Source organism: Peromyscus maniculatus, chromosome 3, assembly GCF_049852395.1.
Source record: "Peromyscus maniculatus bairdii isolate BWxNUB_F1_BW_parent chromosome 3, HU_Pman_BW_mat_3.1, whole genome shotgun sequence".
Classification (NCBI taxonomy): Eukaryota; Metazoa; Chordata; class Mammalia; order Rodentia; family Cricetidae; genus Peromyscus; species Peromyscus maniculatus.
In genome coordinates this window covers 62,676,844-62,702,781 of record NC_134854.1, presented here as the reverse complement: position 1 = coordinate 62,702,781, position 25,938 = coordinate 62,676,844, and the positions used below count along the sequence as shown (strand labels likewise).

The 25,938-nt window shown below is 40.5% G+C and overlaps 1 protein-coding gene across 1 annotated transcript in view; it reads left to right on the top strand.

Moving 5' to 3' along the window:
- Window positions 1-25,938, top strand: part of Snd1 (staphylococcal nuclease and tudor domain containing 1) — a 428,395-nt gene that overhangs the window by 125,940 nt on the left and 276,517 nt on the right. The window lies entirely within an intron of this gene.

Here is a 25,938-nt window from a genome sequence, read left to right as displayed (position 1 = left end):
CACATAGTACCTGCACGTGCTGTGCATTCAAATATAATATATATAGCTCAATACTTATTGTTTCTCAAGCTTATTTAGTGATGCTTGAGTAGTTCACTTTGGATCCCTAAGGTGCTTACCTACAGCCTTTAGCTTTTCATTTACTATGTATACAGCTCACCTGCCTGAGAGCTGCTGGCTTCTTTCCTTAGGTCTGATATTTTTGCTCTCTTCCCATTGAAAGATTTATCCTAGTATTCTTGACTTTCATTTTGAATGGCCGATTCTCAAGTGTCCTTTTTATTTGATTTGTTATGCTAATAATCTTAAATAATTTGCTTACTAATTAGTCTATGTGTAATAAGACATGGTACCTACCCGCATACAAAATTTCCTATGCAAAAACCCATAGTTCAGCTTTTCAGTGGTGGCAGGAAATTTGTTGCAGCACATGAAGAAATTTCTCCTCTCTCTCTCATGTTACACAAGAATATGTTGTGAAAGCTAGGGATTCTTGGTTGTTGGAGCCATTTAAAATTGGTTAGGGCAGTGTGAACAGAACACCTTTTGAACATTTCTAGTCCTAATACATCTTTCTTCTATCATAAATACCTCTGAATTGGCTCTTCATTTCTAGTTATTTCTTTCTCTCATCTAGTTATATATATGACTTCAAAATTAATCTTCCAGAAATACACTTGATTCTGCTACTCATTATGTTAAACTTTTAAAAGCATAGAAAAAAGGGCAGCCTCATATAGGCCAGTGTTATGGTTTCTGCTTCCACATACCCATTTCTTATATGTCCTTTATGTATGCATGGCTTTTCGAGTGGTTCATAAGAAGTTTGAGATGTGTGGAGACACTTTATATATGTGTCACTGGGTAGGGTCCAACAGGCTAAATGGGACAGTCATGACTACTGAAGATTTGACCCACCCAAAGTGGCAACAAGTTATATTTCTAATAAAACAGCATAATTTCCCAAGTCAGATTATTTTCCATGTATACTTCATGCTTTCTTTCCCCTTTACTTCTCCTGCTCTGTCCCTGCCTGGATTGCTCTCTTCTGCTGTTGTGTTCCCACTCTTCAGCATTCAGCAGGTAGCACCATCTCCATGAAACTTCTAAAGATTTCTCATGTTAGAAGCAGCCTCTCCTGCTGAGCTGCCTCCAGACTTGATCCACATCTTGTTTTATGTTCCACATTTTTTTCTCCTCACATTGTAGTGTATGGCTCATCTCCATTGCCAGATTTTTAGCTTCTTTGAAGGAAGGATTCATGTTTGATTCATTTTTGTATCCCTGGCATGTAGAGTGATTCCTTGCAGGCCATAAACAGGTGCTTTATAGAGTGGCGGGAGAGGTCTTCCCTGCCTTGAGGCAATAGCAAGTTTAGGAACTGTTTGTTACCTGAAAACTTCCTCTAAATGGGCTGAAATATTTTGTAGCATTTTAGGTTTGTCTTTTTTAAATCTTGTCATGTAATTACTTTCATATTACACCTAGTAGACAAGATAGTTTTGGTTGGAAAATTGAACCAACATGTAAAGCAACTAAAGGATTTCGTGGTAAATAGGCTGGTAGTCTTAAAGGAAACAGTAGGCTGGGCACCTGCATCAGATTTCTTTTAATAGTTAGGATGGTAAGGTATCAACATTGTCAATAACTCTTCAAGTCCATGTGTCCAGACTCCTGATGTTACAGTGACCATGTAAAGCCCCATGAGGCTAACTTCCAGAAATAATCCCAATAGGAATGCCTTCAGCATTGTTGTATTGCTGTTTTCTTTGACATCTCAGATTTGGACCTGAAATCACAACTTCTTCAAAGATATCTTCCTTCCACTGTAATTTTTCTTCCTGGTATAATGAAAGCCTGTCCCAGTGTCCTCTGTCTGCAGTTTAGCTCACTAATCATAATGACACCATTAGTCTGTCTTATCTCTTTCGCAAGAATTGTTTCAGTGTTGTAACTGACAAATTAGACAACGAGAAGACAAAATCCTTAATTTTAGATTCCGTTCTATCCAGTTGGGTCATTTAGAAGACGAGAGCAACAGGCAGCCAAGTTCCTGAAGAATGGTTTCACAACACACTGGGAATCTAGTTGCCTGAGTTGTCCTGTGGCTGAAAAGTGAGTTCTTTATGATTCTGGCAGCATTTAGAATCCTACTGAGCTATAGAAAACTCAAGTTTTAGGACTTTCTTGTTAGGCTGCATTGCAGAGACACTAACACTGCCCAGTCAGTGAGAAACATGAGGGATTTTCCCACAGGACACCAGGTAGCAAAACTTGGATCAGACACGCAAAATCCTATTTCTACTCAATGTGGGAAAAGACAAAAACAAAACCAAATACAACTGTCTAAGGAAAGGTGTCCAATGAGAGTGGGTATCCACAGGAGGATGCTGTCATCCTTTCCTTGAAGAGGTTTAGGCAAATGCTGATTGATTAACGGGATGATAAGAACCTAGAGATTTGAAAAGACTTTCCAGTTACCATATCACCCACGGGTGTTGTGATTCTGTGGGTTTTTTAGTTCATAAAATGTTGAGACCAGTTAAGTTCACTATAAAAGTAATGCATTACTCTTAATATTTCTATACACTGATTATAAGTTTATGAAGTACTTCTTGCGAAAGACGTCTATACTATATGGCAATAACCTTGCCTGCTTTAGTTTTTTTTTTTGTTGTTGTTGTTTTGTTTTGTTTCTAAAATATATCCATTATACCAACAGATAAAAATGAACTACTGAATTAAAGAAAAATGGAACTGGTATATTGCTATGGTCATTGACATTCCTTTATAAGTTTAAAGCAAATTTGATTGATTGATTGATTGATTGATTGATTGATATAGGATCTTATACTGTAGCTCAGGTTTGTTAGAATTCAGTATATAGCTCACGCTGGTCTCAAATGACTGCAGTCCTCTTCCCTTAGCCTCCCAAGTTCTGGGGTGAGCCATTGTGGCTGGTTTCCTCTAATTTTAACCCCTCCAGTTCTTTCACCTTGCCGGGCCAGAGATAATGGCAGGATTATTGTTTCATAGGAGTTAGGAAAGGAGAAAGAGACTTTTGTTTCTGGATTTTCATTTGGAATAGAAATCTGGCTATGAACCTTTGTGACTTGATTGACAATTCTTCACTTTTTTCCCCCCCCTCCAGTCCTACCTTTCATCCAAGGAGTATTTTCTGGTTAGCCTTGCACAAAGCAAGGTGATCAGATACCCCTGTGTCTGGTGTAGCTTCCCTTCTCTTATTGATAAACCAAAGCAAAATTGGTCTTAATGAAGCCTCACATTAGCAACAAAACTGACCCAAAACATGCTTGGATTTTCAATTTTAGAAATACACAGGAATAATACCGGAGTTTTTCACAATAATCATTTCACAGAGGGGAACCCAAGATACAGAAATCTGGTAGCTCTTTTCAGAACCTGGTCCAGATTCTCTCTTTTCACTTCAGATCAATTCCCACAACAGTTTAGTCTAAGTTGTGTGTCATTTCATCAAGAGATGGCCAGTTCCTCACAGCCAAGCTGCAGTATTTTGACTTTCCTCTGGATTGCCCTTTTTATCTGCAACCTCAGTAACAGCTCTTAGTACAGCATCTTATTTACCTTTTTAATTTCCTGGTGTGTGTGTGTGTGTGTGTGTGTGTGTGTGTGTGTGTGTGTGTGTGTGTGTGTGTGTGTGTGTGTGTATGTATTGGAGGGAGGGTGCTGGTGATCAAGTCCAGGGCCTCTCATATCCCAGACAGTAACAATACCACCAGGCTGTATCCTCAGCCTCTTGTTTCTTGACCACCTCTCCTAAGCAAAGATGAATTTCAGTGCTGACTTCCCTTGTTGTTGAGTACAGTCACAGCTGAGGTCTGCTTATTCTCAGGGAGAAAGGTGAAGCTATTTTAGTAGAATCTTCATCAGAGCAGTAGTCTCTGTGATTCATTGCACAAGGCAATGTGCAAAGCCATGCTCGGTTACTGCATTCTCACCAGGAATGCCAATATGATTCTGCTCTTCAGATGGGGTGTAATTCCTTTGAGGTTATGATACCTCAAGCAGCCCTGGGAGTTTATTTTTCTACTTAAACCTCATTCTGTCATAGGTTACAGTCCTTTGGGGCAGATATGGGTTGTTAGTTTGCTGAAAATAGAATTTAATTGGTTACTGTACAGAGTAATGATTTTTAATTTGGCAAGAGAGTCATGATTCAATCAGCCTATTAGGTCTTTAAAGTTATGTGGAAGGGAGAGGAAGTAGCCAAAGCCCACTTGGAACCTCTGTGTGATTGTGCACACTGGAGCTCTTGGCCATCTTGAATATCAGTGATGATGGGCATTTAGTGGTCTATACTGAGGTTTTTCATCTGCTATACATTTGCTTCGTATGGGAATGCCAAAGAGAAGGACCCAGTGGGTGAAGCATTATCTTGGTCCCCAGTTTTCTAGGTAGGAGGGGAAAAGAAAATTGGAGCAGCAACGTAGCCGATCAATGATTTCTTCTTTAATTCAACCAAGATAATGCAGGAATGTGGGGAATAATGGTAAGATGACACATAGAGCAATAAAGGAAAATAATTCTGGCTTTACTTTTCTTTAAGGGTGGTTATAGCTTCACCTGAGGAGGTGAAGGTGAGTCACTTTCCAGTATGACACCTTTTTTGATTTGGATATGCAGAACTATAGTGCTGTTCCCAGCAGACACTGAACCAGATGTGCCTACTATTACAGAAGTGGTATCTGACAGCTGTTACCTCAACTCTGCATTATCCTGATTCTTTCTTCTTCAGCCCTTTTAATTTTCTGAAGCCTTATTAGAGGTGGATATGTTTTACTCATGAGGAACCGGCTACCTCTCCTTGGTGATTGACAGGGTATTGGTCTGGTGACAGTGATTAGCAGAACACTGTGATTCTCATTCCCCCCTGATGAATATTGTATTAACAGACTATCAGCAGCTTCTTGCTGCCACAGTCATTTGATCTCATGGGGAAATGGATTTCCTTCCATTTTTAGGTTTTATAGACCAGTGCTTATGGGAAAGGCTGGGTGCATTTACCACACTGATGATTAAGATTGCAGAATGCAAAGGAGGTTGTGGGCCAGGCACACTCACCCATTCCCATGGTTCCTGTAGTGGCTGTATTTGCTGCCTTTATCCTGGTTCATTTGCCTCTTGTGACATTTCATGAGGGGGAACATGTTTAGTTATCTAGTATTTATTGGATGTCTTCTATACCCAGCTCTTTATATGCTATGCTTTGAAGACTCTAATCCAAAAATGTATCATAAAAATTGGACTTAGTGTGCATAAAGATGAGGATCTCTCTTTATCTCATAGTGATGCCCCTGCCTCTGCCTCCCAAGTGCTGAGATTAAAGGTGTGTGTCACCACAGCTGGCTTGAATGTTTATTTATTGTTATGTGTATGAGTGTTTTGCCTGCATGTGTGTCTGTACACTACATATGTGCTGTGCCCATGGAAGCCAGAAGAGGTTGGCAGATTCCCTTGGGACTTAGAGTTGTGAGGCACCATGTGGGTACTGGGAATTGAACCTGGGTCCTCTAAAGAAGAGCCAGTGCTCTTGTCTGTTTAGCCACCTCTCTTCTTTTTAATGTTGACATTTTAATTGTATTGATAGGAAACATGTTAAATAGGAATATTGAGGGTTCTTAGATATTTGTAGAACCCCCCCCCCCAATTGATACTTTAGTAGACATGCCCAATCCTTTGACATTGGAACATGACATTATTATGTACAAAGTTCATGTTTGAGAATCATGCATTCAAATCACTAAAAAAAAAAAAAAGCAAGTTTTGCAATAAAAAGGCATAATATTTTAAATTAATTTACAATTTTATGCTGGGCTATCTTCATTTCTGTGTCCAGTGATGCTGTAGGTGGCCTGTGGGTGACAGGTAGAAATGTCTGTATGTTTAAAAGCAAACATAATGAACAGAACACTACTCACTTTGGTGGACTTCTGCACCTAGATCATGTTTGTATAATAATCACTTTATAAGATAGACATAGACAGCATAGCTAAGCTGTAGAATATTGTCCCAGAACCCCACTACACCCCCCCAACTGGGGAAGCTTTCATCTCCTGTCTAACTGCATAGCTTTTTGACTCCCTATTTGAAATGCTATCCTTTCTATCTCTCATCCTACATAGCCACTCACTTGGTCCTTGTAAACTTCACATTGTGTCACCTTTCTTCCCAAAAGTTTTCCCCTCACTCCACAATGGCTAGCATCTCTGGCTAGCAAGCAAAGCTGGACTCTTCGTGATTGATCCTGACTGTCTCACAGAGTTACCCCTTGTCCATTCTCCCTGAATCCCTCCTGCTGCCTCCTTTTCCTCCCTCTGGAAAACAAGCTCATCTTCAGGTCTGAAAGCCCAAGAGAAGTGTGTCTCTATTCCTTACATCTGACATGATTCCATAAGAGAATGAAGAACTCTTCTCAAAAGGCATAATGTCAGATGATGGACTGTCTTTCAATCTGCAGTAATTTAGTAGCCCAGCCTCAGCACATTGTTCTCCCATTTTTTTCATTTTGTGACTACTGGGGAGGACATCACCTTGTCAGTCCCAAGTTCATTGGCATGTGTTTTCCTGAACTCTAATCAGTATTGAGATGGACAGAAAATGGGATTTTGAGTAAGTTAATGAAGAGGGAAAGCAATATCTAAGGTTTGATTTATTGAAAGAGAGAGTGTATAGAACAAGTTTTAGAGAAAGCCATGATTACCTTGACAGCAGTAAGGCCTAAAGAAACGTGACAATCAGGGATTGATGTGTGTGAAAGCAAGGCAGGCCTTCAGATCACCAGTGGGAGGGAGAAAAGGATATCTGAGCAGAAATTAATTGGAAGATGAACACTGCAGTGAGCAAGGGCAAGACATGCAGCCGCTTCCAAGATTGTTTAATGACTGCTTCCGTCATGAGCTGAGTTCGATTATACAAAGACAGAAGTGATATTGATTCATTTTGTGACATCTGATGCATACTACTCAAGAAAGGAGATGCTTGTACAAGTTTATTAATTGTGAGATGACACTCTTTAAGAAATATTACCTGTTATAGCCACTAGGGAGTTGAGCCATTTAAGCCTTTTGCCCTTAAAGTAATTTAACAGTTCAGTATCTTTCTGGGTGACTATAATTGCTAGAAGTTCAATAGTCATGAAATTTTGTTAGCATTCTCGCTATTGAATTCATTCTTAATGTTTATTTTTAAAACCTTAGATGTGTGTCTAAATCCTTGAATTTTTTCCCAGAGTTATTCATTGTACACTCCCTAGATATGAAATACCAATTTTACAAGCTAGCAAAATGGTATTTAATGGTGGCTGACAGGATAGTGTTTAAGGACAATATATATTGGATACTTAAATTTTTCTATTATCTGACTCTTGGTACAGATCATTGAATTTAAGTTGTATTGAGATTGCAGATGTAGCTGCCTTGAGAACCCCTGCTATGCTGCCTGTTTATTTAGTCTCAGACCTTCCCATGCCTTTTTGCTTTCCAAGCATGCACAGAAGAAAATAAAACATTTCAGCTTCTACCTTCATATCTACTTACATTAGGAAAGACTTCTAAAAACTATGAGGGACATTTTTCAGGATGGTTCCCTGGCATCAGGCATGGAGCCATACCAGTTTTATGTTTTATTGATAGCAGGTTTTTGTTTCTGTTTTCCTTTTTTCTTAGGCTTAACTTCCTGATTATACCTAATGATCCAGGGTCTTACCACACACAAACTTGAAAATTGAGGTCTAAGTTTGGTAAACATGCTCTGATTCATATGCATATCATTTTCTCTTGAATTTTGTTTTCATTTGATCACTGTGTATTTTAGGCATATGCAATGTCTTCATAATGGCCTCTTGGATAAAATACATTGTTCAGTTAGATAAGTAAATGGACTCATCTGAGTTACTGAGCATGACTTATTTCAAATCTCATTTGAAACAATTTTTGTCCACCCTTTGTTAACCATGTGTCCTCCTGATTTGTAATACCTTTAGCTTTTCAGAAGAGTCAAATAAGCCATAGAGACCAGGATTTGGGTTAACAGCTCACCCTGAGGACTCTATCCTTATGTCTTTCCTTTGATCTGTTTTTGATTTTCCTTTGATCCTCTGCTGTGTTTCTTTTAGTTGCCCGTGTGTGTGCATGCACACATGCGATGTCTAAGAATGAAATATTTGAATTCAGTTGCAAGGAAATGTGAAGTAATTAAGGTGATGTGATACTGTATACATAACCTTTGGGGTTGACTGAATGAGATGCCCATGGTTGGCTTAAATATGTAAATTTGTATATAATTTCTCCCATCTGTCAGTGCGGGAATGTCTGGGGCACACCCTTTTATCATTTGTTTTTATTCTCTCATTCATCTGCCCTTTGGAACAATTTCTCATTCCTCTAAGGCCCTGCCACTCTGAACTCTTAGGGTACAGGGTTGGTGTGTGGTTGGAAGGGATAATATCTGTAATTATTGAACACCACATAAAGCTCTTAATAAAATGGAATGGAAAAAAAAGCAGAGCCATTAATGTTTGCTTCATTCTTTTATCTTCTCTCCTCTTGAACAGTTTAGCTTGCTAGAGCTAAATTAGATGAAGTAAATAATGATAATTTACAGAGATGTTTTCAAGGCAGTGGCAACTGAAGTGGAAAGGTGTAGCTCTTTATTATATTGTTCCTGAAATTCTGCCACTACAACTGACTATACCAGTGGTCAGTTTACAAAGTCAGTGTGTGTAAGACAAATTCTTAAACTGTCCTATTAATAAAAAACACCCAGAGCCAGATATTGGGGTTAAAACAGACAGCTCAGAGGAAGAGGACAAGCCACAGCCAACCTCACCTTATCAGCCCTCGGCCTCCAAAGAGACCTACTTCCTATATGCCCATGCCTATATGCCATCTCATTCCCTTTCTGTGCCCAGCTATATCATGTCTTCTCTCTGCCCAGCTCTGTCACTTACTGTCTGTCTGTCTGTACAGACCTCCAGACCTTTATGGTTAACTAGTGTTGGAATTTAAGGTGTGTGCCACCACACCTGACTCTGTTCCCTGTGTGGCCTTGAACTCACAGAGATCTGGACGGATCTCTGCCTCTCAAATGTTAGCATTAAAGGCGTGTGCTACCATTGCCTGACTTCTATGATTAATATAATGGCTGGCTTTTTGCTCTGATCCTCAGATAAGCTTTATTAGGGTGCACAATATATTGGGGGACACAATATATCACCATAAGTGTATGCTTTAGAAACTCTAAGATAGTAGCTATGCAAGTAGACAATTAATACTGTGTATGGGTGTGCATGTGCATGTATGTCACATCATGCACTGTTGAGGTCAAAATACAACTTTGTTGTGTAGGACTCTCCACCTTTTTGTGGACCCAGAGGGTCAGATTTCTCAGTGGCAAGCACCTTGACCCACTGAGCCTTCTTACTGACTCCAAGAGACAATTTTAAAAGTATCTGTGTAATGAGAAGAGTTTCATTGTTTTATTTTGTTGAGATTTCTTTTTCTTTTACACTAAGTTTTATATAATGCTATTTGATTTCTATTTGAATTGATTGACATAATGGTCAACTAAATGTTTGCTGACTACCGTAGAAACTAGAGAAGACCAAGTAATATAATCCACCAATTATGGACACGTAGCCATTTGAGCCGTTAATGTTTAGAAATGATCTCAGGCAAAAAGCATTCCTACTAAAACCTATGTAATTGTGATATTTCTGGCAGATTAGTGTAGATTAAATTGCTGGCACTGTTCCCTTCTGTTCACACTCCTGTTGGATGGGGTCAATTTATTTTATAATTTAAATCTTGTAGGTTGAACTGGAAAGATTTGAGGAGCCACTGGTGTTAGGAGTAGAGGAAAAGTTAGCTGACGACTCAGCAGCTTTGTCCTAAACTGACTGCAGCTTTTCTGGCTATTGATTTCCTTACCTAACCTGGTTAACTTTGGTGGTGGAGCGGGGGTGGGGGGTGGGGGGGTGGGATGAGGGGGTGGGGGGGCAGCCGGCACAGTTTGAGGTTGCTAGCTCACCAACCAGGTAATGTCTGGCATCTCTTCTTTTTCACAGTATATACATGGTTGCTTTTTGATCCAAGCCTGTTTCCTTTTTGATGATAATGAGAAGCTGATTATTCACTGGGTGGTTAGTGATACTGTGATGTGTTGCACTGCTTTCCACCCGGGAGCTTCATGTGCTCTACTGGCTTTCCTTTTTCTTCCTTCCTTCTCTTTTCTTTTTATTCCTCCAGAGTTCCCAACTGGGATTAAAACTTTTAAACAGCTTGGGTCTAGAAGATCTAAGATTTTTACAGATTTATTGGCTTTGACTTTTTGAAAATGAACTTCTAAAACTTTCTATTTCATTTTGAAGATCTCCATGTAGTGCCCATGTCTGGACAGACTGACAATTAATGTTGGGGGTCGGGAGAGTGGAAAAAGCTTTGCTCATCACATTTTCTGATGTGCCCTACCTTTCTTTGACCTGATTTAATGGAAACATTTCCACCTCAAAGGAGCCGCTCAAGAATGCACATACTCTCACTCCTAGGCTGGTGGCACAGCTTTGATGTTCTCATGCCCTTGGTTGAATGTGAATTGTACAACATGGCACATTTGCAAAGAATCATAGGGAATTGACCCATTTAATGTAACATTCCTAGGCTGATGGGCATTTAGAGCTGGAAGGAACATCATTTAGATCTAGTCAATTCTTCTTTTTAACAGAGGTGGAAATTGAAGTCCAGAGAGATTAAGTAATTTTATTCAACAAACATTAATTGAGCAGTGCACCATGTGTTAGACACAGTACCAGGTGCCGGGGGCTACAGAGATGAATAAGTTTTAAGTCCCTGAGGAGACAAGTACATAGTTCCCAGATCATACAGTTTGCAATTAGCGGATCAGGGCATAGAGTATTTGTGAATCATTCATGATCACATCTTTCTGGATTGATAAGATGGAATTTAGTTCAACTCTGTCTCTTTTGCTATCTTTTAATCATTCAATAGATGATTTTTTTTTTCTTTTTTAAAAACTAAATCCAGCATTCACCTGAACTCTATTACGCTCTTTTTAACTAATGGTTGTTATTGAAAGATGAAATTAAACTAGATACCTCCATTTTCCCAACTACTCAACTGCCTAGAATTTGAAGCAGCCCTTCCCACCTGTGTGGGTATGTTAGAGTTATGTGGTTCCTGTTATTACGACACGTTGCGATGTTTGTGCTCTGTTGTCAGATCTTCCTTCAAATTCTCTTCTCCCTTGCATCACTGGTCTGTGAGTCTTCTCCCCTGTCCCTTTCATTCCCATGGAGTTTCAACTCCCCACTTCCCAAATAGATCATCCTCCTGTGCATCTCTGTAACTGGTCATTTGTCCTTCACGCTTAGCTCAAATGTCGTGTACTGAAGCTTGCCACCTTTTCAAGAATCTGGGTCCTGCTACCCTTCTGCTGTTCATAGTGCCCCGTGTATGTTTTCCAGCCCTGTAGTTCTTGGCCTGCGTATCAGGCTCCCCCCCTCCCCCTTTCTCCTGTTGAGAACAAGGACAGTTTCTCCAGTAACTGGCATATGCATACACTTTTTAAACAATGTAATTGATTTACCCAGGGTTACTTAACACTTGTTAGGGAAATCTGTGTGATGGCTTTGATCCCCTTTCCTCCCAACTCTAGTCCATTCTGTGGTTGTGCCCCTCCACATTGTGCTGGGTCTATAAGCCAGAATCTTTCATTGCTGCCAAATAGCAGCCCATAGTGGTTTTCTGTTAATGGTAAATTTATAGTTCTATCAATTGTGTCAGTATATTAATTCAGTTAAGAAGCTTAAACATAACCCTTAGTTATACTCAAATCGATTGGCAAACCCTTTTTTAATTCATAAATTATACACGCACAAACTTGAGCTTAGCTCTGTCTGATTAAATCTGAGTTTATAATTAGTGCGAGATAAATTATTGAATTTTTTTACAGCTAAAGTAAGGGAATTTTACACTTTTCACTCTGGCAGAGAAAATATCTTCTATAGCAATACTGTTTGCATACTCAATTTTAGCCTAGCCATTTGGGACCGTCAGCACGCAGGCAGTCCCTCAGCATGCACAAGACGGATCTGCCTTTTAGGAACCCAGTAAGCACTGCGCAGAAAGACAGGTGTGTAGGCTGGTTTCTCTCATCGTGTACTTGTTGTGTTGCTGCTGGGATCTGCTCACTGAGGTTGGCTGGCTAAAATTTCACTCAGGTTGGGACTTCTGCCGTGTGCTTTTTCTCACGGAAAGATGTAAGAATTACAACATGATAAAACAAGGAGTATCCTCAAACAAAGTAGCAGTCGGGTGTTGCCATCAAAATATTCAGAAAGACACGTTCGTTTTCAGAGTAGCCTTTTCTTTTAAGTTTGACTTATTTTGATGCCAAACCTTTATGTGTTATCTTTTAGGGACACAGAGGTAATGATGTAGATTTTTAGGCTGGTGTGGCTGTGAATTTTTTGTTTGTTTGTTTTTTTATAGTAACCTCCTGATCTTGGGTTATGTTCAAATCTGTATGATTTATTAGGTAAACATTGTGTAGCTTGGTGGCGAGATGTTCTGGCTTTCTCATTAGCAGTGACCCTGGGTAGTTTTCTCACATTCAGCAACATTTGCTGGAGCTGCCCAGAATTCTTGTCATCTAATAGTGAGGCAGAGCAAGGCTTCCAGGTGAGGAGGTCACCTTGTCCCGCTCTCCCAGAGAGCAGGGGTTGGTTCACGCCCAGTCCAAAGTTAGTTTCCCTTTTCTCCTCACATTTGTGCTCTGCTCTTCTAGGACAAAAGGAACACGACTGCTTTCTCTTACTCCAAGCTACTAGAGAGGCTGCATGGGATTTTTAGTTGCCATGTTATAGTCTCCAATGCCTACTGATCTTGGAGTTAGTTCAAATTCTTGCCTGTCTTCAAATGGTATGCCCAAGGATCTCCACTTCTCTGAACCTCTCCTTTTTTCTGTTAAAATAAAAAAAATCGAAAATTAAATGGGAATGGTGTCATCAAGAAGCCAGTATGTTGCTTTTGCCCTTAAGTAGCTTTTCAGCTCTAGGATGTAAGGGGTATATGTACCAGTTTGGACCAGACATACTGAGGAAAGAGAGGAGGTTTGACCACAGAATTCACAGAAGTTTTTCTGGGAGTTAATGGTGGTAATTGAACATAATTTTGTTGTTTGTTTGTTTAAGACAGTATTTTACTATGTAACCCTGGCTCGCTTGGAACTCCCGGAGATCCACCTTTCTCTGTCTCCCAAGTGTTGGGATTAAAGGCATGTGCCACTAGACCTGGCTTGAACATGTTTTTTGCAGAACATTTGATGTTTTAATTGATAAGTTGATTTAATTGATTTTAACTGAGATGACAGTCACACTCAGCTAAATAAGTAGCATAAAATGGGACTAGATGATGGCTTTGTGGGGCTTATTCAAGAAGCAAAGAGTTTGAAGATAGTTTTGGGGACCAGAAATGGGCCAGCTTGCTCAATTATGTTCCTAAATTATAGCTGAGTAATCTCTTTTAGCACTCAACCAAATATCAGTATTCATATCTGAAAATTCTCATATTACTGTGGAAATTGAATTTGATCGCATGCCTGATGCTTCTCTCAGATTAGAGTAGTGGAATATTATCTTGAATGTGTTCACTTTTTTTTTTAACTATGGTAAAACACAACACATAAAAATGTGTTATGTATACACACATTTTTGTGGAACCTACTTGTCGACCTTTTTCATCTTGTAAGTAACTCTGTGACTAGCAGCTTCCATTTCCTTTCTTCCCCAGTCTGGATTACCTCTGCTTCCTGCGTCCCCTTTGTGTTGCCCTAAGAGATGTTTCTAGAGTTCATTGCATGACAGAGTACAGAAGAGCAAACCTGATGCAGTGGAGAATGGTATTTTGTTGCTGTTATCAGGCTCCCAGTGAGTTTTGCTGGCTGCACCGTTCCTTCCTTTGTTTATATCCTGCTCTGTGATACAGTAGCCATATTGGCATGTTGAAGCTAACTTTAGTTTTTCTTCTTTACCATAATTGTAATTTACAAGAATATGAATGTGTCCTCCTTGTAGTTGGGCTTTACCACAGAATGATTCAGTGCCCATGAGAGTGTTCAGCAACATATCAAGAAGAGAAAAATTATAGGTTATCTTGTTCCTTTATTGTGTAAGTTTTCTATCTTGCAGGCTCTGTAGATTAGCTACATACTGGCTTGAAAGACTCTGCTTTACTCCTTGCCAGTTGTTAAATCATTCAGGCATTTATTTCTCTTCCATCACATATTTAACTCTGGAAGCTTTCCATGTGCCATGGTCCGGTGGGTTGGATGTTAGTGCACATATGCACAGTGGAGGTAGACATGGGGGTTACGGAATGTGCTTATCAAGAGCCCTGGAGACGGGGGCTAGTAAAGCGCTTGCCTAGCATGTGTGAGGCTCCAGGTTCAAAAGAGACTTGAATTACTGCTGTCCTCTAGTCAGTCTTTGCGAGTTACACAGAGAGTACTTTTGGTTACCGTGTCACATCTAGACAGGAAGCAGACCACACCAGTTATTTAAACAATGCAAATATAAGGAATTTGTGACAGACTGGGAATACTGAAAGGGTGCAGATGAACCCAGTAGCATAAAATCTTTTATACTGACACGTGTGATGCTGATTGGGCATCAGATTTCTCAGGTCTCAGAAGTAAAGCTCATAATTTCAGCTCTGTTAGTTGTTGTGGGGATTTTTACAGAATTAGTATGTTAATGTGCCAGTCACATAGCAGGCACCAAACAGTTCATTTTGCTTTACAGTAATTAAAAAAAAATAGAGTAAGTAGTGTTGATTCTGTGTGTTGTGGAAGTTAGGAGACTAGCAAGAGGAAAAGTTAGGGTATGGTTGTCATGGTGCAAAGGTGATTATGGTGGACATGATGGACATGGAAATAATTTTTTCCCCCCTGAGACAGGGTGTCTCTTTGTAGCTTTGGTACCTGTCCTGGATCTTGCTCTGTAGACCAGGCTGGCCTCACACTCACAGAGATCCACCAGCCTCTGCCTCCCAAGTGCTGGGATTAAAGGCATGCCCACCAGTGCCAGGCATGAACATATTCTTAAGTAGACACAATTTCATATTCTTTTATGGCTTGGTCTGGAGAACTGCAGAATTATTCTCCCTGATCTGGGTGCCAATCTCATGATCCCCACATGGCAAACAGTTGTGTAGTGAGAAGCCAGCCTCTGCTTGCTCTTGCTCTCTTCCACTTGCTGTGGCTGTCCTGTGGGCTTTGGGTATCTGTGAGCTTGTTTACTGGGCCCAATCGGTGGGAACAAAGGATGCAAACAGGTGCCGTGTGGTCAGTTTGTGATGAGGTGAAGGACGTCTACTAACAACCTCCACTGAGTTCTAGTTAAGGTCACTTCCTCATGGGTTAGGTCAAGACATGCCGAGTTATCTGTACTGAAACTGTTGTGACAGCTGGGTGATGAATCTGCATGCGTGCGTGCGTGCGTGTGTGCATGCGTTTCATTGTCCCTTTTCTCGTCACTTGCCCATTGTTCCCCATTGTAGTAGTGGGCAGTAAATGATAGACCCTTTTGATTAATGCCATGTACACCATAGAGTAAAGGAAAGTGGTCTTCATTACGTGACATTAGGTGGGTGCCTGTCGAGGAATGGCTGAGTGTAGGCTGGCTTGGTGGTTAAAATATATGGTACTAGACATGGTAGCTTAATTTAGACCTTGGAGGGATACAACTGGCCAATCAGAAAGCCGGTGTCTAAAGGGGAGGCCTTTCTGCCGTGCTCTTACATAATTCAGTCTCCTGTTTTGAAATGCACAAGAATTTATTGCACAAATTTGACTGGAACTCTGGCTCAATTCAAGGTTCTTCTGGCACCAGTGAAATAATAGTGTCATATCCAGCATCATTTTCCCTTCTGTGTTGTTCCAGGAAGAAACTTTAATAATAATTATTATTTTTTAATATGGTGAGGAAAGGAAGATATTCACAAAGAGGCATTTCTCTGCAGAATGATCCAATTCTCCAAATAGGCCCATCCCATCTTGCTGTTGGTTATAGAGAAAATCAGTTTCCTATTGTAAGAGATGTATTTTTCCCCTCTAGTTCCTTTCTTCTCTTGGAGAACTGTGGGAGGGCTTGTGGCACATTGCTGGATGGGTTTCATCTGGCTTGTAGCCTGTGCTTTAAGTAACAGGGTTGTCTCTTCCGAGGGCATTGGCTCTCCATTTTTAGCATGGGTGTGAAGGGTAACAGAAATGGAGGAGAAGATTTCTCCATTACTAGAAAACATGATTTGAGGCCAACTGGTTAATTATGAGCCTTCAGTGAGAAGGAAAGTGGTGCCAGTGGGGCAGTGCCAGCGGGGCAGAGCGGTTGTGAGATGGCCGCTCCCTGCGGCTGCTGTGTAGTATACCTATACTCTACCTCCGCGGCCCCTCGTTAGCCTCGGCTTCCACTTTTATGTTTTTATTATTCATTTACTCACTGTTTTGTCTGTTTTGTTCTGGTGCTGGGGGTCAAACTCAGTGGTGCTTTGTGTATGCTAGGCATGCGCGCTACCACTCAGCTACATCCCAGCAGCGCTTTTCCCCAGGCCTTTCCTTCTGCCTGAAAACTCTGGTTTGTTGTTGGTAGGCTTTTTAATGTCATTGCAGCAAAGGAGTTTCCCCTTTTAACACTGACTCACGTTTCTAGTTCATCTAGAGAAGTCTTAGCCAGGTAGAAAAGAGGCTTCTCGGAGATGCTAATTATTTTTCATTTCTCCTCTGTTCCATCTGTTGCTATGAACAGCAGATGAGTTCGTTTCATTTAGCAAAACTTGATGCCTGTTGTATCACTGCCCGATCCTCCTCTCGAACAAGGGAAGGAGTCCCCAGTCTTGAGCGGCCTCCTGTTCTCTTCTGCTGTTTAGTTGGTTAGTGGTGGTGCTGCATGGAGGTCAGGCCCAGAGCCTGGTATGGGCTAGGAGTGTGGTCTGCCACCGAACTGCCTCCTCAGCTCCTTTTCTTTCTTTGTGGTGTTGGAGGTGAAGCCAGGGCCTCACACTTGCTAGGCAGATACTCACTCCACCACTGAGCTGTAGCTCCAGTTCTCCTTCATCTTAACTCCAAAACACCCCAGAAAATGCTTTGGTTTAGAATTCATCTCAAATTTGTGAGGCTTTGGGTGATTTTGTTGTTTTTGTTTCTTTTTCTTTTCTTTCTTTACTTCATCTCAGGTAGTTACTTGTTTGTTTTTAATATATTAAGTGTTGAACTGTTACAGCGGAGGTATTTTTAGTTTATCAGTTTATCTTTCCTTGAATGGTCATTTGTGTTCTGTAAGGATTTCTGATTTTCTGATAACCACTGGCTATTGACAGATTGTGGTTTTTGTTTTTCATTTTTTTCAAAGATGGCAAGTAATAGAGTTCATTGTATTAAACTTGTAAAGAAACAGGCAATTGCCTTAAAGATATAGCCAAGCAGGCCATGGAGGCACATGCCTGTCTCTATTCTCAGGTCTCAGAAGGCAGAGGCAGGAGGATGACAAGTACAAGGTCTGTTTAGACGTCATAGCAACACTCTGTCTTAAGAATACAGGTTAAATTAGAGAAGAGCATACTGATTGTTTGGCTTTGGTTTTTCACAGTTGTGCAGTGCGATTTCAAGTCTAGGTGCTCTGATAGGATCGTTAATTGCCAGTAGTTCTTAGTCAGCTAATGTAAGTGGATTTGCTAACCATGTTATGGAGCTGCAGTGAAAGGTCTTTCCTTTTTAACCCACTTGGAGATGTATCAGTTTCACTTATTCCCATAATCACAATAAGTACATTTGAGTTGTTAGAAATGGTCCCCATTTTCTCTTTTTATTATTCACCATTGGCACTTTCTAACAGTGTGGCTCCATGCTGGGCACTTTTTAGAAACCACAGAGATCTTTTTTTTTTTCCCCTCACACTGATCTTCCCTTGTGGGGTGTGGCTGGTAAGATAAGACCCCTATGAAGTAATTAAATTATGGTACTAATGTAGGAAGTGATTAGTGCTGTAACAGTGCCTTATCTCTTCTGTCTCTTGACATTAGCTCTCTTGTTAACACCCATGTCAGATGTTGTAAAACTTAGCTAAGTAGATATCATTTTCTCGTGGAATTTGTATTTTCCAGCCTGTGCTCTGAGCACCAACTTAGAGTTAGTTTCTAGTTTCGACAAAAACCTATCTTTTTGCCTAGTTTTCACTGCAAACCCACCCAAAGGCCTAGATGATTATTTTTGACAATCACCAGTTAGACCAGAGCTCTTACCAGACTCAGTCAGGAGCCAGACTTCCATCATTCGGTTGGCAGCAAGTGGTCTACTTATTCCTGATCATCTGGTGCCAGGAGATGACTGAGGAATGTCACCTTCAGATCAAGATCGCTCATTTTCCCTTTGGCTTCTGGGGTGCTGACCTTGAACCTTGTTCTTTTCAAGTGTCCTATGCCCTTGCTGTTTCGTTATCCTGGACTTTCTCCTGGATCCTCTGCTCCTCTACAGAAGGTGGTCCTGCCATTGGTTCTCACCAGAGCAGGCTTTTCCTCTCAGAGCGTTTGTGGGTGGGAGAAAGGTTTTTGCCCAGTTGCGTGTGGGAATCCACAGCTGTGCATGAAAGACAGCTGGGGCAGGTCCCAGGGCCACCTTCTCTTTAAATGTCCTTCAGTGAATCTGGGACCTACCTTTCTGTTGACTGCACAATTTCGTACTTGCAATTCTTGGCTTCCTTTGGCATTTAGGTCTGTGAGGTGTGGTGCTGTTCTTTTTATTCTACTCTTCCTCCTTCCTGCAGAAGCTTTTGCAGTGAGGTGAGGGGACCACGTATGGTTTGCTACTTGAATAGTGATTAGGACCCTTAGAGCCTTCAAGCTATTTATTCTTAAAGTCCTGACAGGGTCTTTGGGGTGGGGGTTGAGAGTCGGCTCCTGTTCTTGCCTCCCTCCCCACTCCTCACTGTCTGTTCTCTTTCCTCCCCTTTCTCACTGCATCTGAGCAATAAATAGCAAGCATTTCTGAAAAGGCTCTTAGTTGGCTTATGTAATTGAGTCGAAGAGCAGTCTCTTGAGGGAGATTTTTTTCTTACATGATAGTCTTGAAAACGGTTCTTTAATTTTGGGATGTGCAAGTTCCTGTGGAATATAATCATATGCTGTGCACTGGAGATAACGGGTCAGTCCCTTCAAGGACACGAGGCAGCCTTCATTTGTTTTACTTCACTCACTCTTGGTTCTGTGAAACTGTTCTGCTGGCAGTTTGCCAGGAGACATTTGTAACTGGGACTGTTTCATGGGAATGCCTCTTCCTCTGCCCTTTCCCTGTCACCATGGTTAGTGTGAGGCTGGCTCAAAGAGTGAGGGTCTGCCTGTTCCTGTCTGCCTGGGTGTGGCCAAGTGGCTTCCCCTGTAACAGAATCTCAGATTACACTTTTAGCCTTAGACTAGTTGATACTGAGGAGTATTTGGAAACTGTGTCTTCCCACCAGTACTTAAGTGTTACCATTTGTCATCTCTCTAGAAGGTCAGGGAGTATTGAGTCCCCCAATTGTTATTAACCTGCTTGTTTATTTTTACTGAACCATTTTATCATCGCCATGGCTTTCTAGCTTTTCTAAACCTCTGATCTCTTTTATCTTTTATGGCATTGACTTCGAGACTAAGCACATTCGTTATTCTTTCTTTTCTACTTCCCAGCACTTTCAAGTGTGGCTATAGACCTTCACGTTTTCCTTGGGATATGTGTGAAATGTATTGGATTATACATTTAGTACTTACCCATATCTGTGTCTGTAATAGACTTGCTTATTCTTAAAATGTATTTTGAGTGAGGAATACACATAGAATTAAGAAATAAAGCTGCCCCCACCTCCATTTCAACAACTCCTGGTAGGTGTTTGAGCATGACACTCCTGTAGACATACTTAGGTATCTCCCATCTGGCTAAGGTGGCTACAAGTTTAAACGTCACCTCTGCTGCTTGTAGCTTTGTGGTTAGCAGACTTTTTTTGTTTTGTATTTTTTTTTTTTTAAATAATAGAAATGTGCTGCTCTGTGTGTTAAGGACTACAAACCAATGGATATCCTTGTGAATCTGTCTCCTGGCTGCCAAGGGAATTGAAAGGTCCTTGATTGTAAATATGCCCAGGGCATGTGATACTGTTCCTATTTTAAGTCTATAATTCAGATGGAAATTGCAGCCTTTGTTTATTAAAAAGCCATGTGAGGCAGAGCTACTGGGACTGGTCCATTATTTACTGTTTGAAATTTTATTCATTTAAGTCTGATCATGTCTGTTCTTGTTTTAATTCAACAGTTTAAGATCATCACGGAGTGTGATTCTGCTTGACTACATTAATTAATACATTATAGTTTGTTTCATTTTTTAAGGCAAAAGTCAAACTTCTTATTGACCCTGTTTATTTCATAGCACATTTTGAAGTTAAATATTCCCTCTGCATCATAGAAAGCCACATCTGTGCTGGACCAGCTTTTTTCCTTGTTTTGATAGAGGAGAAGAATATAAGGCATGTTTTGTGAGGGGAATAGCAGCCAGTTAGTCTGCTGCACACAGAAATAGAAGTAGAAGTCGTGGTGAGGAATGACTGAAGGTGATCAACTAGGTTTAGTGGTAATAAACACCTGGCCTCTCTTTTCAGCCTTGACATTATCTCATATTTGTTTCTTAATATCACATATCACATTTATGTATGAAAGTCCCTGGGTATCATCATTAGTCCTGTTTGCCACTGTCCTTTAGCTTCCTCTCCCTCTATCCTGCATCAGTAACCATTATCTGTGTTTCAGATCTGTATATATATGTTTATACCCTTGCTGCTGATGCAGGTCTATGAATAACATAATACTCTTTTTGTCTGTTTATTCTGTATTTATATAGGGTTTTAGTGTGTCTTTCTACAACTTCCTTTTCCTGCTCAATATTATTTTCAAGTTTATTCCATAGTTTTGTTGCTCTAATTCAGCTTGATTGCTATATTTTATTATACAGCTACACTATGCACAGTGTTAGTATGGACATTATTATACTCGTCTTCTGTATGGGGTCTGAGGTCTAGGCTGTAAGTAACATTTCATTAAATAGAGGAGTGTGTCAACCAAACATCATTGTGCAATACCATACCAGAGTGACATTTTATATTTCTACTAGTAGGGAAAGGACATTTCTATCAATTTCCCACATTCTTTCCTTAAGAATTTTTGTCATTGTGACGGTTGTAACGTAGTTTCTCTAGTTACTGAAATTATTCTTTTTTCATAAATGTACACTTCTGAGTTCTTTTTTTTGAGCTTTCGTTTTATTTATTTATTTATTAAATTACATTCATGATATTAATCACATTTGTGGTATTCATAGATTAAATTCGCAGTATTCATTCATATATATATATATATATATATATATATATATATATATATATAAATATATAATTTTAAATGTCGAATGTCATGTCTTGAAGGGGGTAGGAGGTCTTAATTACAGGCTTACAGGTCAATGGGAGGACCCCGGAGGGCAGAAGTTCACTACTGATGTTTTACAATCTTGCATCTAAGCTGTTAACACCCATTATTCAGACACAGACAAGGAACTTTCCTTAAGCATTCAGGAGGGTGGAATCTGGCAGGGAATTAGCATTGGGGAGGGATATCAAGGTCAAGGTCTGCAAGCAAGGCAACAGTTAACCAAAACGGGGGCCAGGGCCCTGCAGGTCCCCCTTTTATTAAAAAATGAGCTTCTGACTTGGGTTGCATAGAATGTCAGCAGGTCACCTTACCCGTCATGGAGACGTCTGCACAGGCCACACAGGTGCTCTGTCTTAGGTTGGTGAGTGCCCCCCCCCCAGGCATTACCCGTCTCTGAATACTCATTATCATACCAGCTCAATTGTGTGTGAGCTGCATGTTTAATTGCTGCCAAAGATCTCAAAGTGGCACTGGGCTTGCAATCTGTGTGTTCGATACAGAAAAGATCAACAGAGGTCCTATCTCACCCATAGCCAGTAGGCTAAAGGCAACTGAGCCATTCCCTTCCTTATCGAGCCATAGTGTACGTTGGAGTCCTTGTAAGATAGACTTCTGAGTTCTTTAGTGAAGTATCTCTATATAGTCTTTGCCTCTTCTCCCATCAGTTTTCTTTTTCCAGTTTGTTAGAGTTTCTTACCATGAGTGTTTGATCTGATGAGAAGAAAGTTCCACCACACCTCCTGTCCCTCCACCTAAAAGAAACTTGCATCTGCACAGATGTAGACCAGTAGGAAGTTGATCTGACTGTGTAAAGCCATTGCCCCACTGGTATTTAAAGACACTGCTTTAGTAGTTATTGCCTCTCTTCTGATGTCACTCATCTTTTCACTGCTGGACTATTGCCTGTCACTTCTCTCATCTGAAATTGGAACCCCAAACTCTTCACCCTATTCTTCTCCCTGCTCCCACTTCACTTCTGTCTGCATTGCAGCACAACTTTCAAAGTAGTTCTCTCACTTGCTCTCAATTTATTATTCTTCCCATTCTCTTGTATACTCATTATGAGACCTAATGTGGTCTTTACTCCTGCTGTCCCCAAGAACTACTTTCATGAATTTACCAAGACCACCCTTAGCTGGATATAGAATTTGAACCTTCACCCATACCTTGCTTGGTCTGCTTTGCCATAATTGATACAGTTGGTCAGTCCATCACTTTTCTTAGCTGTTCTTCTTTCTCCCTGTACAGATTCATTACCTCTCAGTGCTAGGTTCCTGAGGATACAGTTATCACTCTACATGCTACAGCTGTCAGACTATTAAACCAGTTTACACACACTCCGGGTCCACATTTGCACATCCAGCTGCCCACTCAGCTCCATGTGGATCTTAGCAGCTGAAGCTTGCAGGCCCACACCTCAGCCCCTGCTCTTACTCTTTCCTATAGTCCACACCGTCTGGTCTCCCCCTCTCATTTGATGACCCCTACTCATCAGATCCCAAAGTCATCCTTGATTCTTGTCTTTCTTTGACATTTCACATTCTGTTTAGGATCTACCTTTAAATTCTTGCATTTTTAAAAAGTCACTCAGTAAGTCTTTGCTTCCTCCTTTTACTTTGCTCTGTCTTTTTGATAGAAGAGAACTTAAAAGTCTTACTAGAACAGCTTACCCACCTTTTACTTACTCCCAGCCCCAGACTGAATCATACTTCAAGGTCATTATATTTTAGGCTACAGATTTTAGGCTAGGAAAAGCCTGAAAGCAAGGATTTGACAGGAGGTCTCTGTTTTGCCTTTCAAAAGATCTTTGACCCCCCCACACTTTCCTGTTTTGGCTATTGGCCTAAAACGCCTCCTGTCAAAGGTCAGATGTGTCTTCATGTGCTGGGCTGTGGGTGTTGGGCCTCTTGCTGGAGGAGAGAGATGATTGTGGTTGTCTCTCCATCTCTAATGTGAGTCATTGCAGGCCTACATTCAATGTCACTTCTCAAGAGGGATAGTGATCACAGCACATATTGGTTTGTATATTATCCACCTACCAGATAAAGCAACATTCTCTTCTATTTTTATTTTGAAAAAAATATTTCCATGTAAATTAGAATCTAAACTAGACAGTCCCTTTTAGCAGGAAGATTCAGCCACAGTCCTGTTTCCCCAGAATACATTCCATACCTCAATTGCCTCTTAGAGATTTCAAAGGCTTTTATGTACCTGGTAATTTGGAGGAATTGCTTTTATTTTGTGGCTTCTTAGGGACTTCTAATATCTCTCTTGTAAGATGTTTGTAGATGTCAATAGCTCCTAGCTCTGAAGGGTTAGAGTAACAAGATCATTCTGTTTTCACCTGTGATACCTCATCTTCTGCTTGTGCTATTTGTTCTTTCCTGGCTTCATGAGAGGCATATAATCAGACTCTGAGTTTGCCCTGTGTTTTATTAGGGTGCTTCTTGCTGGCATACTATTTCGTCGCTTGCCTTCTTTTGAGGGGATTTTGTACCAGTCCAGCCCCAAAGAGTATCTTCAAAGTAGAATTCTTGTTTACATAACAATGTGTCACGCATATGTATGTACTGTCCTATGGCTTTCACTGGGATACTTTCCATTTTTAATTTTAGTGTTCCAGTCAACTGTCATTTTCTCATTCCTATGTGGAGTTTCAGGTTATGTAGGTAAGACACGGAAATTCAGCCTTCATGACACGGCATAAGGCTCTGAAAGGTAAACATCATTGTTTTGTTCAATTAATTTAAACCATTTTTCTTCACTAAGGCTTTTGTAACCACACTACAACTCTTTGTAAAGAGATTTTCCTCTCTTGCTTGGTGAGTGTGAATCCATTGGTTCTACTTTATTCCTGAGGGCTGATTCTGATAAGCATTGATTTTTGTCCTTATTAAAAATCCTGTTGGAACTGGGATGGAGTTCAGTGGTAGAGGGCTTTCCTAGCATGTGCCAAGCTTTGGTTTGGGTCTCCTTACCGCAAAATGAAACAAAACAGAACAGAATCCTGTGCATTGCTAGTAACTGAAATATGCCAGCTAATTTTCTGTGCCACTGAGTGTCATCGATAACTCTGTCTCGGACTTCTTTGTTAAATGCTATACTTGGCAACAAGTATCAACTCATGTCACATCAAAGAGATCATTCCAGTAAAGTCCATCTTGGCCCACCAAAGAATTTACTGGTTTACAGGAGTGTATGTAGTCCTTTATAGGAGCATGAATGACTCAAAGGTTACCACACCATGAGAAGCCCACCCTAGCATGAGTGATGATGTGTGAATGCTGGGTCCCTGCACCTCTGTTTATAAATTGCAGGCTGCTTGATAGGCCGGGGGGAGGTGTCTTTTCTCCCCAGGAATTGTTTATGGCTTTTTTAACTTCCAGGGAAGGATGTGAACTTTAGATTCAGCTTTCTGTAACTTAGGAGGTTGGTATTTTTTCTTCTTCTGCACAACAACTTCTTAATTTGTGGCCCCTTGATCACACCTGGCTTCCAGGACATTTGTAAACTATTCATAATACATCTTTTTTTTTTTTTAATTACCCAGCATTCCCTTAGACTGGGCAACTCCTACTTAGCACCTCCACTTTGATTCTTCTGTTCTGTAGAATTCTCACCTTTAGTGTCATACCTAAACATAGATAGTGGTCCTTTTGCCGCAAGACCTTGTTCTGAGCTTGAATACTCATGCTCTTGAGAAGATGTGTTTTCTCTTTCTGAGAATGATACCCCCCCCCTTTTAAATTCTATGGAGGAAGTAGATGACAGTGGGATGATGAATGTGAAGCTCAAAATTCCTTGTAACTGAAAGAATTATTTACATTCTCATAAGAGATTTTCTTGACCATGGCAGTGAATTGAAATGTCTTAATATGTGTTCAATACATCAACGCTCAGTTAGCATCTGAGAGGAAACACCTACTTCATTTCCTTTTTCCTTAATGCTGACTTTAGGATGAACTTTAAATGTAGCATTAAAATGATGTAGGTTCTTTACTGGAAAGCTACTTAGGGAAAAAGCAAGTTACAAATGCCTTCTTTAAATTAAGTATTACACAGATGAGACAGAGGGATCTCACATTGTCAGAAACAAAATAGTTGATGAAGTCAGGACCATGTTAGCCCACCATGGAGAATGGAGATCACTGGTTTACATATATGATAGGAAGCAGTTTCTGCTTTTCTCCTTTTGTACTCCTTCTTTTTAAATGTAATATGGGTCTTGGAGACCCTTACATCTATACATGCATTTATGTTCTCTAGCATACTTAATCTGAGTATATACTAAAAGGGAGGTACTGTATGTGTCTCTGAGGAGTTAGAGGAAGAAAGAAATGTGTAGGGTCTTTGCTGTCATGGAACTTAAAGCCTCGTGTGAAAG